Source organism: Meriones unguiculatus, chromosome 4 (assembly GCF_030254825.1).
Source record: "Meriones unguiculatus strain TT.TT164.6M chromosome 4, Bangor_MerUng_6.1, whole genome shotgun sequence".
Taxonomy (NCBI): Eukaryota; Metazoa; Chordata; class Mammalia; order Rodentia; family Muridae; genus Meriones; species Meriones unguiculatus.
Window position 1 is genome coordinate 107,531,884 of NC_083352.1, and position 16,445 is coordinate 107,548,328.

General features: G+C 45.1%; 1 non-coding gene across 1 annotated transcript; it reads right to left on the reverse strand.

Moving 5' to 3' along the window:
• Positions 1–13,932: 13,932 nt before the first annotated feature.
• LOC132653868 (small nucleolar RNA SNORA17) lies at positions 13,933–14,065 on the reverse strand. Its single transcript, XR_009591704.1, has one exon. It is a non-coding gene; the product is annotated as a small nucleolar RNA SNORA17 (small nucleolar RNA).
• Positions 14,066–16,445: the final 2,380 nt, after the last annotated feature.

A 16,445-nucleotide genomic window follows, 5' to 3' on the forward strand; every position in this document is an offset into this window, starting at 1 on the left:
ATGGACACAGAAAATTACAAAGTTTTACTTTATTTTATTTATAGGCCTGAGGGTGCAGCCCTGTCCTTCTGCTAGCCAAGTGCTCTGCTACTAAATTGCACTTCAGCCTCAGTGTATGTTTTCTTAGCAAATACCAGCACACATGCATGCATGCATACACAGCTCAGAGAAGTGGAACAGGTGAGAGACTGGGAAGCCCTCGATGCCCTGGACCTCACAGAGAATCACCAGCCCAGTGATGCTGGGATTAAAAGTGTTTGACAACACATCTATCAAGGACATCTTTTTTTTTTTTTTTTTTGAGGAGGTGGATTTCTAGGGGATCTTTGAATGAATTAAGGAAGCAGGTCCCAAGAGTCACAAGTCCGGGGAAACCCTTGTTTGGCTGGATCCACTTGTGAGTTTATGTGCTTAGAGATCCCGAGAGTCTCAGTAGCACCCATCACAGGCTGGGTTTTCATGCATACACCTGAGCAATGTGTGTGATCAAATTTATTTCTGAGGGGATTTGTCGATCCAGGAGGGCACAGAGCGTGGGCTTTTGTCTTTTTCTTGCCTTCACCACACTGTATCTGCAGCACTCTACTGGGCATATATAGAATACCATGCTTAGTAAACCTCCACTGTCTGAGTGTGGCCTCCTATTGGAAGAATCCCTCAGCAGGCTGGCTTTCTTCTTTAGTTTACATGCCTACATTTGCAGGGTATGCATATATGTGGATGTGCAGTGTATGCTTTTGTGTGTGTGTGTCCATGTGTAGGCTGGAGACTGACATCTAGTATCTTCCTCAGTCACTCTTTATCTTATATACTAAGGGAGGGCTTTTTTCAGGTCTCTAGTTGAACCTGGGGCTCATGGATTCAGTTAGTCTAGCTAGCTTGCTCTGGGGAGCCTTGGTCTCTGCCTCCCCAGTGCTGGCTTTGCAGGCAGGCTTCCCATAGATATTTGGGTGCTGGTCTTCCAAACTCTGGCATTCACACTTGCACATAAGCACTTTACCCTTTGAGAACTGGCAGGCCTTCCCTCTCCCACCTGATGCTAGCAGGATCTACTCTGTAAGCCTACAGTGCTCCAGGCCTCAGAGTCCCTGGGTCAGAAAGGGCATCACTCTTTAGTGATCACTCTTCAGTAGTGACTGGGAGGGGATGATGGAGATCAGGCTCAGACCAGGCAGAGGGAGGGCCAAGGTCAAATCATGTGTGGGCTGCCTGACTTTTTCAGGATCAAAAATAGAAATATCAGCTGTGAGACCTCAGTCTTGAAACACTGGTATTGAAATAAACTCATAACTTTCAAGCAGGACAGGAGCATTCCATCCTGTGTCCACCTACTCTCTTGGACTGTCTTTGTTAGAACACCTGGCAGGCAGGACAGCTTCTGAAAGAGTGAGTATTCTCAACAGTTTTGGAGGCAGCCTATATTCATCTCCTTCATGTAAGTAATGATCAGTGCTGCAGCCTAACTCAGATGGGGTAGCCCGGGGCTCAAGGCTCTACGTTCCTTTCACTTGAAATGAACCGAGGAAATAGGGAACTGTTGATCATATGAGCATTGTGCTTTGTGAGAGGATCGGTTAGGAAAACAGGCATGGGTCATTCCTCGTCCTCCTGCTCCCAGGCAACACCTGATTTTGAGAAATGTGGGTAACAGTTGGAGTGTCTACAGGTTCTGATGCAGTCGCCTGTGACATCACACTGAGTGGGTTGTTGGAAGTGGGAGGGTGAGGCCTCATTCAAGCAGTGTCTGCATATAAGGCAAAATGCAACTAGGCTTCTGGTTTAAAAGTTAGGGGAATATAGGGCCTTGGTGCTTCCTTACTGCCCCCCCCATGTCCAGTGAGTTTCTGGATCCTGCCTGCTGCTCTAACAAGCTACTAACTAAGAAGAAGCCTGGAGGTTGGATGAGTCAGTGAAGAAACCAAACCTAAATGGCCAAGGATCTTAAAAATATAACTTTCCATGGAAACAAGAAAGGAGATTTCTTCATAAAGATGAAAGACAGAACTCACCACTTTTGTGATTATTCCAAATTTAAAGTCAGCATCAGAGAGATATTGGCCTGTCCATGTGCAATCCAACACCATCACAACAGCTATGTTCTGAATCAGCCTAGGTGAGAAAATATTGTATGCCAACACAGTGGCATTTTATGCAGCCATGAAAAAGGATGGTATGATGCCATGCAATTGTAGGGCAATATTGTTAGGAGAAATAACTTATCCTCAGTGAGACAAATATTGCATGTCTTCTCTTACACACAAATTCTAGGTCATATCTGAAGAAAATGAAGGCGGAAGAGGCAGAGGCAGGAAAAGAAAGTAAAGTTTACACCCTCTCATCCTTTGCAAGCTTTGACTGAGCTGTTGTCTACCATCTTTCATCCAACAAATTCACAGCAAACACTAAAAGCATGTGAGGCGGTGCTCATAATTTTATCACAGTGCCCATGTTATGTGTTTGAGAACTTCCTGAGGGTTGTGTCTGTCCCTTGATCGTTCTTGTGCTGGAATTCTGGTCCCTAATGCAGCAATGTTTGGCAGTGGTGGAGCCTTTAAGAGATGGGAGATGGGAGGCTATTAAGGCATCAGAGGCATTTCTTTCAGAAGTGATCAGTGTGGTTCATTCTTGGCTGTGGTGACTTTGGTGCAACCATGGCAGAGCAAGTGTATTCCTGAGACAGGAGTGGAGTTGTGACAGACACTGCATGGCCAGAAATATCAACTGTCCAGTGTTCACAGGAAACACATGCTGACCTGGACACAGAGCTCTTATAGGAGTCTGGACTGTGGGCTCCAGGGTTGGTTGCAATCCCACTGTTAGAGAGTGTGGTAATCGCCATGTCATCCCAGCCCTGTTTTCTCACCTACCAAAGGGGACAATGACAACATCTCACTAAGACCATGGTGCTCAGAATGATGGATTGTGCATGTAGGATAACTCAGTTGGTGCTGGGCTTGGCTTACAGTAAATGATGAGAAAATGCTGGTTACTAGGGTTGCTAAGCTAAACAACTGCCACCTTCAGGAAGTCGGTTGGACCTGCTTACAAGGATCACCCCAATTGGGCTTATTGAGCTTGAGAGGGTCCTGGGACACTCACTTTAGTATCAACCATACTTGCTATTCAGTTGTATGTAATTCTGTCCTAATCTCACATGAAATTTAGGTCTTTGGAGGGGCTAGGATCTATCTATCTATCTATCTATCTATCTATCTATCTATCTATCTATCTATACTGCGAAGACTATAGGAACGGGACTGATATATGCCACCTTGGGGAAGCCATCATCCCTGTTGGATACAGACCTTCCAGTGTGGCTGCTTTGTGGTCGCCCACACTCTTGTCTAGAACCCCTCACCCATGCTCTGTAAGGAAGTCTAAAAAGCTCATTGTTTCTCCAGGGTGAACTTGTGGACTAGAACTTCAGTTTGTCATTGAAACTGTAGAATGAGAGGGCAAATGTTTCAGAGTCCCTTCTATCTTCCAGGATGAAAATCCTACCAACAGATACTATGGCTGGTTCATTAGAGGGGTTTAGTGCTGATGTTCCAGATTTGGGGGGAGTTCTTGAATAGGTGCTCTAGGAAAGTTCATCAAACACAGCCTTGAACTGATTTCCCCTTTCCCAACAAAACCTAGATATATAACCAGCTTCCTCACCTCTGTGCATGCATTTTCCCCTTACTTTTTTATTTAAACAAAGACATAAAAAGAAAAGAGAGAAATACCTTCTTTGAGCCCTTGGGAAGGCCATGTCAAATTGCTATAGTGTGCTCACAAAAGTCCCTAAAACCCAAATAAAGGAGGACCATGGAGAGAGAAGGAGGAGGGCTGTAGGGAGAGGGGCCAACATTCTACACGGGCTTTCAGTTACATAGCTTCACCATCTGCCTGAGTTTTGATCCGGATCAAGGCTAGGGTTGTGAAGGGCTCTGATTTGGTAAATCTTCTTTAGGAGTTAAAAGGAAATCTAAAGCTTCAAATAGTATTTGAGATTAGAGTGGCAATTGAGACTGGGCTTCAGTGTGCATCTCTGAGATGTAGAATGGAAAGACGTGGAGTCCAGGCTAGGGCAGTTGCTGGGAGGTTCAGTTATTCCAGGATGTGGCCGTCATACTCCAACAGATCGTGCTGCACCCATGTGCATGCAGGCAGCACTAACGGGGTTTAGTGAGTTATGAAAAAAGAGCAGACATGAAGATGGGGAGGGGAAAGTACCTGGTAGCTGGGTGGGAGTGTGAGGGGAGTGGTGGGTTGGAAATGATCAATATATATTGTATACACATATGAAATTGTCCAAGAATACGTAAAAATTCTAAAATAAAAATCATCTTGGAGTTAAAGCACAAAAGTCAGTACGCCTACAATCACCCTAAAATAAGGGCTTCCTTAGGCAAAGATTGGTGTGGAAGGATATTTAGAAGCATTTATAGTGACCTTACCAGGCCTAACATGCAAAGAGACTCCTTAGTTACTTTTAATGGCCTTTCCCAGCTACAGTCATGGCCCTCAGCCATCTTGTCCCACAAGTGTGTTGGAGCTGGAGACCCTGACTGGCAACTACTGGGCAGGTTCAGCACCTTGGACAAAGGCTCAGGCAGCTTCAGCACCTCGGACAAAAGCTCAGGTGAACTTGGTGGCTCCCGAACTCTTTGTGAAAGAGTTGGGGGTGTTATAAAGAAAACACAACCATGGTTGATGTGGGTCCTTCTAATTTTAAGTGAAGTTTATTTACTCCCTTCTGTTTCTTTCTTTCTTTCTTTCTTTCTTTCTTTCTTTCTTTCTTTCTTTCTTTCTTTCTTTCTTCCTTCCTTCCTTCCTCTCTCTCTCTCTCTCTCTCTCTCTCTCTCTCTCTCTCTCTTTTTTCTAACCAGTTAATAACTTTAGTATCAAGAAACTGGAAAGCAGTAATTTAGAAATCACCTAGGTGCCTCCTCTCTCTGCTAATCTAGTCTCAAATCCTTCACCTTGAGTTTTTCTTTGACTCTGCTTTAAGTTCTGTTCTTGTCAGGTGTTGGACTGTAACACTTCACTCAGCTGGAGAGCTCCTGGGATGAATGAGGTTAATAATTCTGAAGCCACTACAGATAATTTGCAAGGCAGAAAATCCAATTATAGATAATTAGGATTTAACCCAAGTTCTTTTGAAAGTGGCTTGGTATTGCCTTATGGCCACAAACAACCAAAATTAATTAAAAAAAACCTAGCTACTAATTTCAATAATTATTTATAAGTTTCGCAGGACTTTCTTCCTGCCATGCCCTCAACCTCAGCACCCTTAGATAAAGAGATGCTGATGTCAAAATGTGTCCTACAGGCGACGGGGCCTTGTTTGGAACGTGCTGTGATCACTCCTTCGTGTTCACGTGTCATTGAAGCTCATTAAGCCTTCATCAGAGTACACAAGATGAATTAGCCCTGAACAATGTGAATGATCATTCTCTGTTCATCCTTCTTTCTGCTTATTACTACTCACGGCAATTTTCCAATCCTGGAAGTAGCATTTATTGAGAAAATATTCCATACATACAGATATTACAAAACTACAGAAGGCGGAATCCGCCTTTAATTTATTTACCACCTAGAGATGAGCATGGTTAACCTCCCTTGCTCACCCTTTCCCCTCTCTGTGGATATGTCTTACTACTGTCCTAGTTCTACTCTGTTGCTTCTGGGGGTGCGGGTGGCGGGGGAGGAATGTGTTTATTTGACTTAGACTTTGAGGTCACACAGTTCATCATCGTGGGAAGTCAGGGCAGGAACCTGTTAGAACTAAAGCAGAAACTATAGAAGAATATGGCTTCCTGTCTTTATCTCTAGACTGTTCTCAGCTAACTTTCTTATATTACCCTGACTAGGGATGGCACTGCCCACATCAGGCTGGGACCCTCCCTCATCAATCATCAATCAAGACAATCCTTTCACTGAGACTCCCTTGGATGACTCTAGGCTATGGCAAGTTGGCACCTGAATCTAAGTAGGACATTCCACTCTTTGTCAACTTTACGGATAAACACAGCACTTTAAGCTATAACCTTTCATTTCTTGTTTCTAAGATCTCATGTTGACATCATAATATAAAACACAGTACTTAAACCAACTTAAAAATCCCACATTCTTCAAGGAGTCTAAAAGCTCAATATCTCTTTAAAAATTCAGAGTATTTAAACTGTGAGGCTCATATAAAATTAAAATAAAACCCAAGTCTCCCCCCCCCCTTTGTCTGTCTGTCTCTGAGACACAGTTTCTCTGTGTAGCCCTGGCTGTCCTGGAACTCACTCTGCATACCAGACTGGCCTCGAACTCAGAGATCCACCTGTCTGTACCTCCTGAGTTCTGGGATTAAAGGCATGTGCTATCACACCTGGCTAACTTACATACTTTCTTATTCCAAGAGGGAAGCACCAGGACATATCTCTTACAATCAGGTCAAAGCAAAACCCAAATCTCGAAGTGTAAATAGCTCAATGTCCAACATTTTGGACTCAGTAATGCTCTTCTTGGTTCCATAGTGTTTGAGCATCCCTGCTTCTCCAGCCTTGTCATCTGTAGCACACACAGCTCGTCTTATTAGGCATAGGCCAACTCCACTCCACACCTGCTGTTCTCAGTGGATGTCCCAAGCTCATGATGTCTCCAACATCCTGGGGTCTCTACAGCAACTGAGGCTGTACCTCTCCCAGTGGCCTTTCCTGTCCTCTCTTCAGGAACTCTGACCCCACCACACAGTGGCATCACGAGGATCCTTCTGTGCGAATCAAAGTTGGTGGGAAGCTGTGCAGTGAGGAGGTCCGCACTACTGTGTCTCGTTGGGAACCATGTCTGCTCTGGTTCGTGGAGGATTCTGAGGATCGAAGAGTGAGCACTCAGTGCTTCCCCTTGATGTGGGTCAGCGTGGCTGAAGTACCCTCCCCCGATGCTGATCTCACTTCATTTTCTTACCATTATCTGTCACGAACCTCCACATGAAACATCAACATGTGCCGTATTCCTATTGCTAGTGCTCATGAACTAGGTCCTTGCTTTCCCTGTCAACCTACCCTTTTGCATAGCTTGACACACATCAGTGGTATTGAATAAGTAAGTAATTAATACATATATGGCTCTTGCACTACGTGTTTTCCCTTATGAGTTAGAACGCATCATACCCTACAACTTGAATATGTAAATGCTAAGCCAAAGGGATATTTCTACTTTCTTGCATGCTAGGCAGGTACTCTAATGTTAAGCTACTGAAAATTATATTTTGCTTAGGGGAGTACAATTGTCCTGGGCTTCTTAAGAATTATAAGGCGAGATGGTTCCACTAGCTAAAGCTGCTTGCTGCCATGCCCAGGGTCTGAAGACAGTCTCAGGAGAAACGCTTGTCAGCATCCTTTCCATGTGAAGTGTCCCCCACAGGCTCATGTGCTCACACACTTGGTCCCCAGCTGCCAGTGCTGTTTGGGACACAAATGGGATCATTTAGGAGGTGGAATTTTGCTGGAGGAAGTGGGTCACTGAGCGTGGGCCTTAAGGTTTTGTTTCCTGGCCCTGCCTCCTGTTCATTTTCTGCTTCCTGACTGTGGGTGCAGTGTAACCAGCTGCCTCCCTTCCTGTGGCCATGCTTCCTCATCATCACGGATTGCATTCCCTTGAACTGTACGTGAGAATAAGCCTTTCCTTAAATGGCTACTTGTCAGGCATTATGTTGCAGCAATGAGAAAAGTAACAAATGTAATGGGTGTCTAAACACATGTAAAATGGTTGCTGTGGAAACATTTCTGAAATAAGATCCAGGGGTGCTTCATGCAATGACTCCCACATCTTCCTGGGAATGGAAGGGGACTGTGCATCTGATGTGCTTTCTCAGAATGGAAACATCTACTTGGTGCTTATGACGTGTCAAGAGTGTCGGGTGCTTGCCAGGCTTTTATGATAGTCATGCTGTTGAGGAGGCAGGAGCATCTCTGTGCAACAGTGAAATGGGCTCGGAGACCAACCATGAAGCCCAGGGTTTCATGGCTTTCCAGACAAGGACCTAACGTGGCCTGCTGGCTGCACATCTGGGTTCTTGGCTTTTGGTTCCTCTACTTGTCTGTCATCCGGTCCTGTGGGACTCTGACACACCAATCTGACAGTTGGTTCTTTGCGATTGGGGTTGGGGAAAGAATTTTATTCCTAGAAGCCAACAATCAGAATGGCAGTCAGATAATTAACTTGTCTCCCCTGGAGGAGCTTTGTTCATGGGATAGTCTTCAAATGGGGCATGAAAAGGCGCTTGGCAAATTGCAGAAGGAAATAACACTTCAGAATGAAAAATGGAGGCACATTTATCAACCACGGGTAGCAGAAGAGCATGCAGCATCTGTTTGGGGACCATTGCTAAACTCCACTACAGGGAGTTTGACCCGGGATGGATGCCTTAGCCTTCCTTGATTCTAATCTACCAAAGCGGATGCTATTTCCCTGATTTTGTGTTACCTAGATCCAGACAGGCTGCTTCTGTGTTTTATCTTATTTATTTGTTTCTGGCTACAGTTTTAATAATGGCGAAATACACGAGGGTACCCTAGCAGGCATTTCCAGTGTGCAGTGACAAGCTTTGAAAATGATCTCTTTCAGATCCATTTGAAGCCATGATCCATTTAACATCATGTATTTGTTTGTTTGTTTGTTTGTTTATTTATTTAGTGTGTGCATGGGCACATGCATGCCCAGCACATGTATGGAGATCGGAGGAAGGACAATTTATACAGGTTAGGTCTCTCTTTCCACCATGTTGGTCCTGGGCATGGTATGCAGGCAGTCAAGCATGGCTTAAGCACCTTTACCGATTGAACCTTCTTGTCTTCCCTACAAAAAAATAATTTTACCACCGAGATAATGATCATCAAATAAAGGTTTGCTTCCCCCCAGCTGAATGTTCTGATGGTAGAGGTGGGGTAGGTTGTGATGTTAGCCTTTGCAGGTACCAGGATCACAAAATGGAAATACAGTTCCTGAAGGACAAATGAGAAGAGGCTTATGGTGACCATGGAAATACTATTTGTTTATCCCAGGACCACAAAAACGAAGAGTGGTATCTTCTCATCTGACTCCATGCAGGCTTCACATGCTTGGGACCTGTTGCTGGAAATAAATATGTCAGGCTAAATGTGTTTACTACTAGCCCTATAATTATTATGGCAGCCTTGTTTAACCTGCTATCACAGTTAACAAAGGACACCAGGCACCTGTTAGATTTTTTGATTGTCTTGTTATAACTAGGGCTGGGTGGATAATTCTATCTATTCTATCTTTTAGCCCCCAGCTCAGTCTCATTACAGAGTTAGAGAAGAGGTGTGAATGCTTTTGAATATTTACCAATTTTTTTGAGTGTGAGTATTACGGAGCCCAGGCTGGCCTCAAAATTAGTATGCAGATGAGGATGGCTTTGAACTTCTGATTCTCTTGAGTGCTGAGATTACAGGGATGTCTCTCCACACCTGGGCCTTAGACCCAGGGCCTCATAAATGAAAGGTATATAGGTACTTCAATACATCCTCTGTCTAAAATTGGTGTGAGAACCAAATTTAACTTAAACTCTTTCAGTGTTAGTTAAATCCAATACCCAACGACCTAACTTTTTTTTTTTTTTAACAACCAACTCTTGGGAGCTTGTAAGAACCCACTTTTCTTCTTTTCTTTATATCATCAAATCCTATGAGAGCACACGAGTGCACTGCACGGCTCTTTCCTACTCTACGATGTTTTAAATTCCTAACTAGGCTCCAAGAGGCAGATCTGAAGTTCCCTACTTGATCACAGTAACTTCATCAAAAAATTTCAATGGCAGTGTTGAAGTAAAGGCTGCTGTGAACTTCTGTGCTAAGTCTTGGCATTATGTTGAGTATAAACAGACTGCTTGTGCCATGAACTGCTGCCACCAATCAACAGGCACATTTTCTTCAGTCTGCATGTAAAATATGGCTTGAAAATTCAGATGCCTTGTTAGGTGAGTTGGGTTAAAGAGATTGATTTACAATTTTTTTTTCAGTCCCACTTGGAAAAAAAAAAGGGAAATGAGTTTCATTTGGAGCATGTCTCCATTTGTCTTTTTCTTTATTAAGCAGAACTTGAGTGTCATAGTTGACACAAACCTAGGGTGACCTGGGAAGGGAGAACCTCAACTGAAGAATCGTCTCTATCAGATTCGCTTGTGGCCATGTCTGTGGGGGCATTTTCTTGATTACTCATTGATGTAGGAAGGCCTATTCCACTGTGGGCGGTGTGATCTCTAGGCAGGTGGGCCTGGGCTTTATAGCAAAGGCAGATTAGCAGGCCACAGGAGTACGCCATTCCTCCAAGGTCTGTGCTTCAGTCCCTGCCTCCAGATTTCTGCCTTGCACAAACCTTAGCTTCTCTTGATGGTGGGCTGTAACACATGTCATAATTAGGGCTACAATTGCTTTGATGAAACACCATGACAAAAGAAATTTAGGGAGGAAAGGGTGATTTAAGGAAGTCATAACGGGAACTGAAATGGGGCAGGAACCGGGAGTCAGGACCTGATGCAGAGGGCATGGAGGGGTACTGCTTACTGGCTTGCTCATTATGGCTTGTTCAGACTGCTTTCTTTTAGAACCCAGGACAACAAGCCCATGGATGGCACCACTAACAATGGGTTGGGCCCTTCCTTATGAGTCACTAATTAAGAAAATGCCTTACAGCTGGATCTTATGAAGACATTTTCTCAATTGAGTTTCTCTCTTTTCAGATAACTCATTTGAGTCGAGTTAATGTAAAACTATGTAGTCCAACCTGTAAGCCAAGTAAACCCACTCTTTCTAAAGTTATTTTTTGGTCAGAACCTCTTATCCACTGACCCACCCATCCACCAATCCATTCACCCCATCCATTTACCCATTTACTTATCCACCCACACACTCATTCAACCCCATGCTCATTTATCCATCCATCCACCCATCATCACTCATCCATCCATCCATCCATCATTTCACCCATCCATCTATCTATCCACCCATTCAAGAACACCTCCATCTACCCATTCACCCACCCATTCACCACCTATCTTACGGCTTATTTAGCTATTTTTTTCCACCCCTTTTCTGTGAGGTGGTGTGACATCTTGGGTTAGACATGATTTTTCTGTATAAAGTCATCAAGGTGTTTTTTTTTTATTATTATCATTATTTTTAAAGTCACAGGTTTCTACCACAAACTCCTGTTCCACAGATGACTGGTTTTTCTTAAATAGAGGGAGAAGGCAAAATTTACTTCAGTTTTTATTCCTGGGTCATAGGGATCATGCAAAAACTTGCTTAGCAGTGTGCTGTTTGGGGGGCGTCAGTATGACTGTTGCCCCTCTCCACCCCCCAGAGATTATTGCCACATCCGGGCTCTGTTATCAGGTATAGAGTACAGAAGATGGTGGCAAAGCAATGGCAGATGACCTCCAAGGCCACTTTCAGCAAAAAAGTGTCATGGCTTTTTAACATGTAGGAACAGATAAAGTTTGCTCTTTGGGCTAACTGAAAGAACCAGAGCTGTGAGTCTAGCATGGCAGCCCTGTCTCACCTGCCAGCTCAGTGACGGACACCAGGTACGTTGGCTACACTTCCCATTGTGGAACCTGCTTTTCTGTTTATGGATCTCATGATGATTTGTGTTCCCACCAATGCCTCATTCACACAGTCTGGATAGCTGATGTTCAACGAGGTCTTGAGTTTCTTACCTCGTTGTGGAAAGCAAGGGCATCTCTGTTGTTCAGTATCTCTTGATTCTACCTGATGGTTTGATAATAACAACGGAATAGAGAGCTGAGTCCCGGTGTGGAAAACAGCCAGCTGTTGAGGTGTGCCAGAGGTGTATGTGTGTGTGTAGAGTGCAGGCACATGTGTGCATGCACTACACAAGTATGAAAACCAGAAGACAACCTCAGATGCCATTCCTTGGGTACTACCCACTTTGTTTTTGATACCCAAGAGACTCACTGAGTGGGCTAGGCTGGCTGGCCAGTGAGCCCCGGGGATCCACATGCCTGTATGTACCCAAGGCTGGGATTATGGTTGTGTACCACTAGGTCTGGCTTAGGGTTTTGTTTAAGTTCAGGATGTAAACTTCACAATGATGCTTAATTTCTATCCACCTTGGTTTCTTTATCTGAACAAAGGAAAAAAAGCAGGGAACCTCCATCCCCCTCATGGGGCTTTGTAAAGGTTGAGCGGATTGATATGGGAGTCACAGTCTAGTGTCTGCCACAGAGAAAGTCAGGGAATGGTGGCAGTAGGTATTGCTGTTATCATTGTCAGCCAAACACTTAAGTGTGTTCTGTCTCCTGTCCTCAAATGAATCCTGTTCAAGAACTGGGCTTTGCCTTTCCTGGTCATGGAGCAAAGGCATGATAGTTAGAGGCAGGAAGAAGGCTCAGACTTGGGGTACACGTGCTCAAAGTCATTCCCAAGGCATGAGGGGCCAACCAGTTGGATTATTATTATTATTTTTTTCCTAACTGTCAGTAACATATGCTTCTAGTGACACATTCAACAACATGGAACAGGAAAGCAAGCAAGCTCACTACTGTGCAAAGTACTTTCAAAATATTTTATAACTAATGAGAAGGAAGACCTTTGAAGATTCCCCTCACCAAGAAATGGTAACTATTAAGGGTAGAAAAATATCATTACACGTTACACACATGTATCGAGTTATCACCCCATACCCTGTGAGTGTATCCAATTAAAATCAAGTAAAAACCCAACCAAGCAACAGAAAAAGCACGCCACCGTCAGCAGTGCGAATATGGTATTCTCAGACTCTTCCACAAGACTGTTATTCAAATTACACATCCTTGGTTAACTAAGAGTCACACCACTGGTTATTTTTATTCTTCCTTTAAAAGAACTTTTTCTTGTTTTTTTTTTGTGAATCTCATATGATGCACCCCAATCCTGCTCATCTACCCCTTGCCTTGTATGTGCCCTCCACAATTACCACCTCCCCCCAAACAGAGAGAATAAATCCCCTTGTGGAAGCCGTAGTGTTTTACAGTGTGTCCCACAGTGTACACTTTTGTCTATACGTCTTTGCTTGCAAATGTTCATTGCAATGACTCATTGGTCTGGTCTGAGGCCCCTTGCTTATGCTACTCTATCAATACTAGAGTCTCACTGGTCTCCTATACTCTTATCCTTGGGACCGGCTCACCAGCTCTCCTGCTCTCATGCCTCCAGGGCAAGCTCTCCCACAGTGCCCAGATGAGGGGTGGGGCCAGCTCTGCACAGCCCTCAGACATCAACATGTTCCTGAGTGTCAGCCCAGACTATGGATTCCCACTTGACCTTTGGTGGTAACAGACCCCTGCTGCTGCAAGGCCACAGACCCAGACATGGCCCCCAGTGGCAGCCAGGGCTTCACCGTGGTCCCAGTTGGCATCATCAGTTGCTCACATCAGGCTGTTCTTCACTACGCTCGAGTCTCTAGCTTTTCTTCTCTTTATTGCGCGCACATCCTTCTGTTTCTCTTTCTCCATTCTCTCCATTTCTCCACCACACCTGCTTCTCTTAGAGGCACCTGTGAGCTCTGAATGTCTGGGATCATCTCAGGAATGGTCTCAGGAGTGCAATGCCCGGCTGTGTATTATGGCTCTGGGCAGGGGTCATTTTTGTCTTGGTCTGCCTCCAGGCCTGGACAGGTCTTAGGCTAGCTCCCTGTCCCTGGCACCAGTCTGGTGGTCCTCTCAGTTTGCTCCTTGCCTGGCCAGCCTGAATGGCTCCATTTGAGGGTTGTCTGTCTTGGGTTCCCTCCCTCCTGGGGACTCAGGCAGGGTTCCTCTATTCTCCAGCTTTCTCCCAGCCCTGGGAGCCTCTGGGACCTGTGTGGCACTGGACTGGTGGTCACCTCAGGATAGCTCCTGACTGGTGATTGTTTCAGGCTCGCTTTTTTTCAGGGAATGTTCACTTACTAATAATTCAGGTGTTCATAGATCAGAACGCTTAGGGCAGACATGGGCTCTCTCCTCTTTGCCCCTTATGGACCGCACATGTGACACAGTAGCCATACCCGCAACACCCCTAGGGGCAGGTTTGTTACTCTTCAATGGGGTTGTGTCACACACATTTCTGAAATCTGCTTTATTCAACTGCCCACCTCAGAAGTGTCCCCTGATGTCTTAGACTCTAGGGTGCACTGCCCAAGTGGAGAAGTGACCAGATGGATGGACTGCACTCTTTTTTTCCCATCCATCTGGGTTACCTTAGGTGTTGGAAGCAACAAGCACCTCTCTGTCCTTTCCACATCCCTGAGGATGGGGGCAGGGCCAAGGTGAGTGCACTAATTACCAGATTAAAGAGTTGTTAAGCATTCACTCCCTCCCCATCTCTTCCTCTTTCCCATTGTCCCCCCTCTAGTTTTTCTTTTCCCTCCTTCCCTCTATTCCTCCCTCCTGCCTCTCTCCTGCCTTCCTCCCATCTCACCTTGTTCCTTCTGGGGTATATAAGTATATAAGCTAGAGTGCTCTCAGACCCTCTCTGTATTGAGGATGAGCTTCTGAGTTTCCAAGTGCTGTATCACAGGCGTGCACTGGCCCGCCCAGCTTATTCCTGCCTTCTGGGACACTCCAGCTCTCTCTCCAGCTGTTACTTGGCCCACCCATCACATGTGCCAGCTCCTTGCTCTGGTGGTGGAGGTGCCCCACCAGCACCTGTAATTTGTCATGCATCCCTCTCTATGGGATGCCTTGGCCTCTGCTGTTGACTGGTACTCTTCTTCCCGTCCCAGCCCAAGTCACACATATTCCTGGAAACCTCTCTTGAATGACTTGGCCACACCAAATTCCCTTCAGTCCAGTGTTGTAGCAAGGAACCTTTTATTACCAAAACTGCTCACACTTTCAAGCAAAAGCAGACAATGCAAAGATAATGGACCTAATTATATTTTATTTATATTTTATCTATCTATCTACCTATGTAACCATCTATCTTGTCTGTGTTTATGTGCATGAACATGCATGCATGTATGTGTGTACATGCATGTCATGTATGTGTGTGGAGGTCAGAGAACAACGTTTGGGAGTTTGTTCTTTCCTTCTACCCACTGTGTTCTGGGGCAGAAATTAGTTCATCAGGCTTGAGAGCAAGTGCCTATGCCCACTGAGGTATCTCACTGGCCTCAATTTTAAGTTCCCCAGAGATTTAATGCCCACTTACTTCCTGCACTTGAGACACCATCCTTCTGGTCCCCACTTTGCCCCTCTGCAGCTTGTCATCAATGTAAGCATCGATGTAAGCAACTTTTCATGTGCTTATCCAGTGACCAGGTCCATGCTGTTCTCTCCTACTGGGCTGCAAGTCTTAGCTCACCACTGTGGCTACTGAGCCCAGCACATGGCTGGCCTCGTGAAAAGTCCTCCATAAAACTTAATGAATAAATCAAGAGCTAAAATAATAGATTATCTTTGTCACTTGAGAAATTATACCACATAATTAGCCACATTGATTTGGAAACAGAAAATGTTTGAATACTTTGAAGAGATGAGAGGTATGAAGGCCAATTTCTACTTTCTCCCAGAGAAGAAATTGAGAGTCAGGAGGGGAATTTGCAACCCCCACCCCATCAATAGATGGCAAAAATTCAGCTGCATAACCTTAAAACCCTGGCAATTAACTGGGTTTGAAAAGGTCAGCAGTAGTTACGTTCCAATCCTCTGACAAGCAGAGCCATCGGACAGAACTCCACTGAAATTAGAAACACCCTTGGCAAAGTCAATCAAGGTCTTGTTTATGATGTCATATTGTGGGGGAGGGGAGGCCATGATTTCAAACTTCTTGGCACCACAGCTAAGGCTTCCTTTGCAGTCCAGCATGGGTGACTGGGTGTGGTAATGCATATCTGTGATAATCACGGAGTTCAGGAAGTGGAGGCAGGAGGATAGGCCGGTTAAGGCCTGTGAGTCTTGCTCCTGTTGTCTGAGTGCCTGACAGTAAAGTTAGCTGCTGGTGGTCTGGACACCTGCTCTGCAGATGGTGTCGATACCTTCGGACGCACGAGCATCCAATTTTCTGTCACCCGTTAAGTTCACGTCATTCATCAGCGCTCCTCCTTCCAGGCAGAGGAAGCTGAGGCCCAGGGAATGCAGCCAGTTGTCTGAAGTCAACCACAGGTTCTAGAAACCTGTGCCCTGCTGTCTGTGTTGCTTTTGCTTCCTTGATGGATGACAAGAGTTTCCCGCAACTCACTCTGTAGACCAGGCTGGCCTCAAACTCAGGAGATTTGCCTGCCTCTGTCTCCTGAGTGCTGGAGCCAAATGTGTGGGCCACCACCACCTCACTTGTAAGTGCTATTGTTAATCTTTGACTGTGAGTATGGAAGGCTTGCGCACTGGGCTGTGCACGTGGATGGGGGGAAGATGGACAGCCATGTACATGAAGACAACAAACGAATTATAGAAATAGCCACCATTTCTC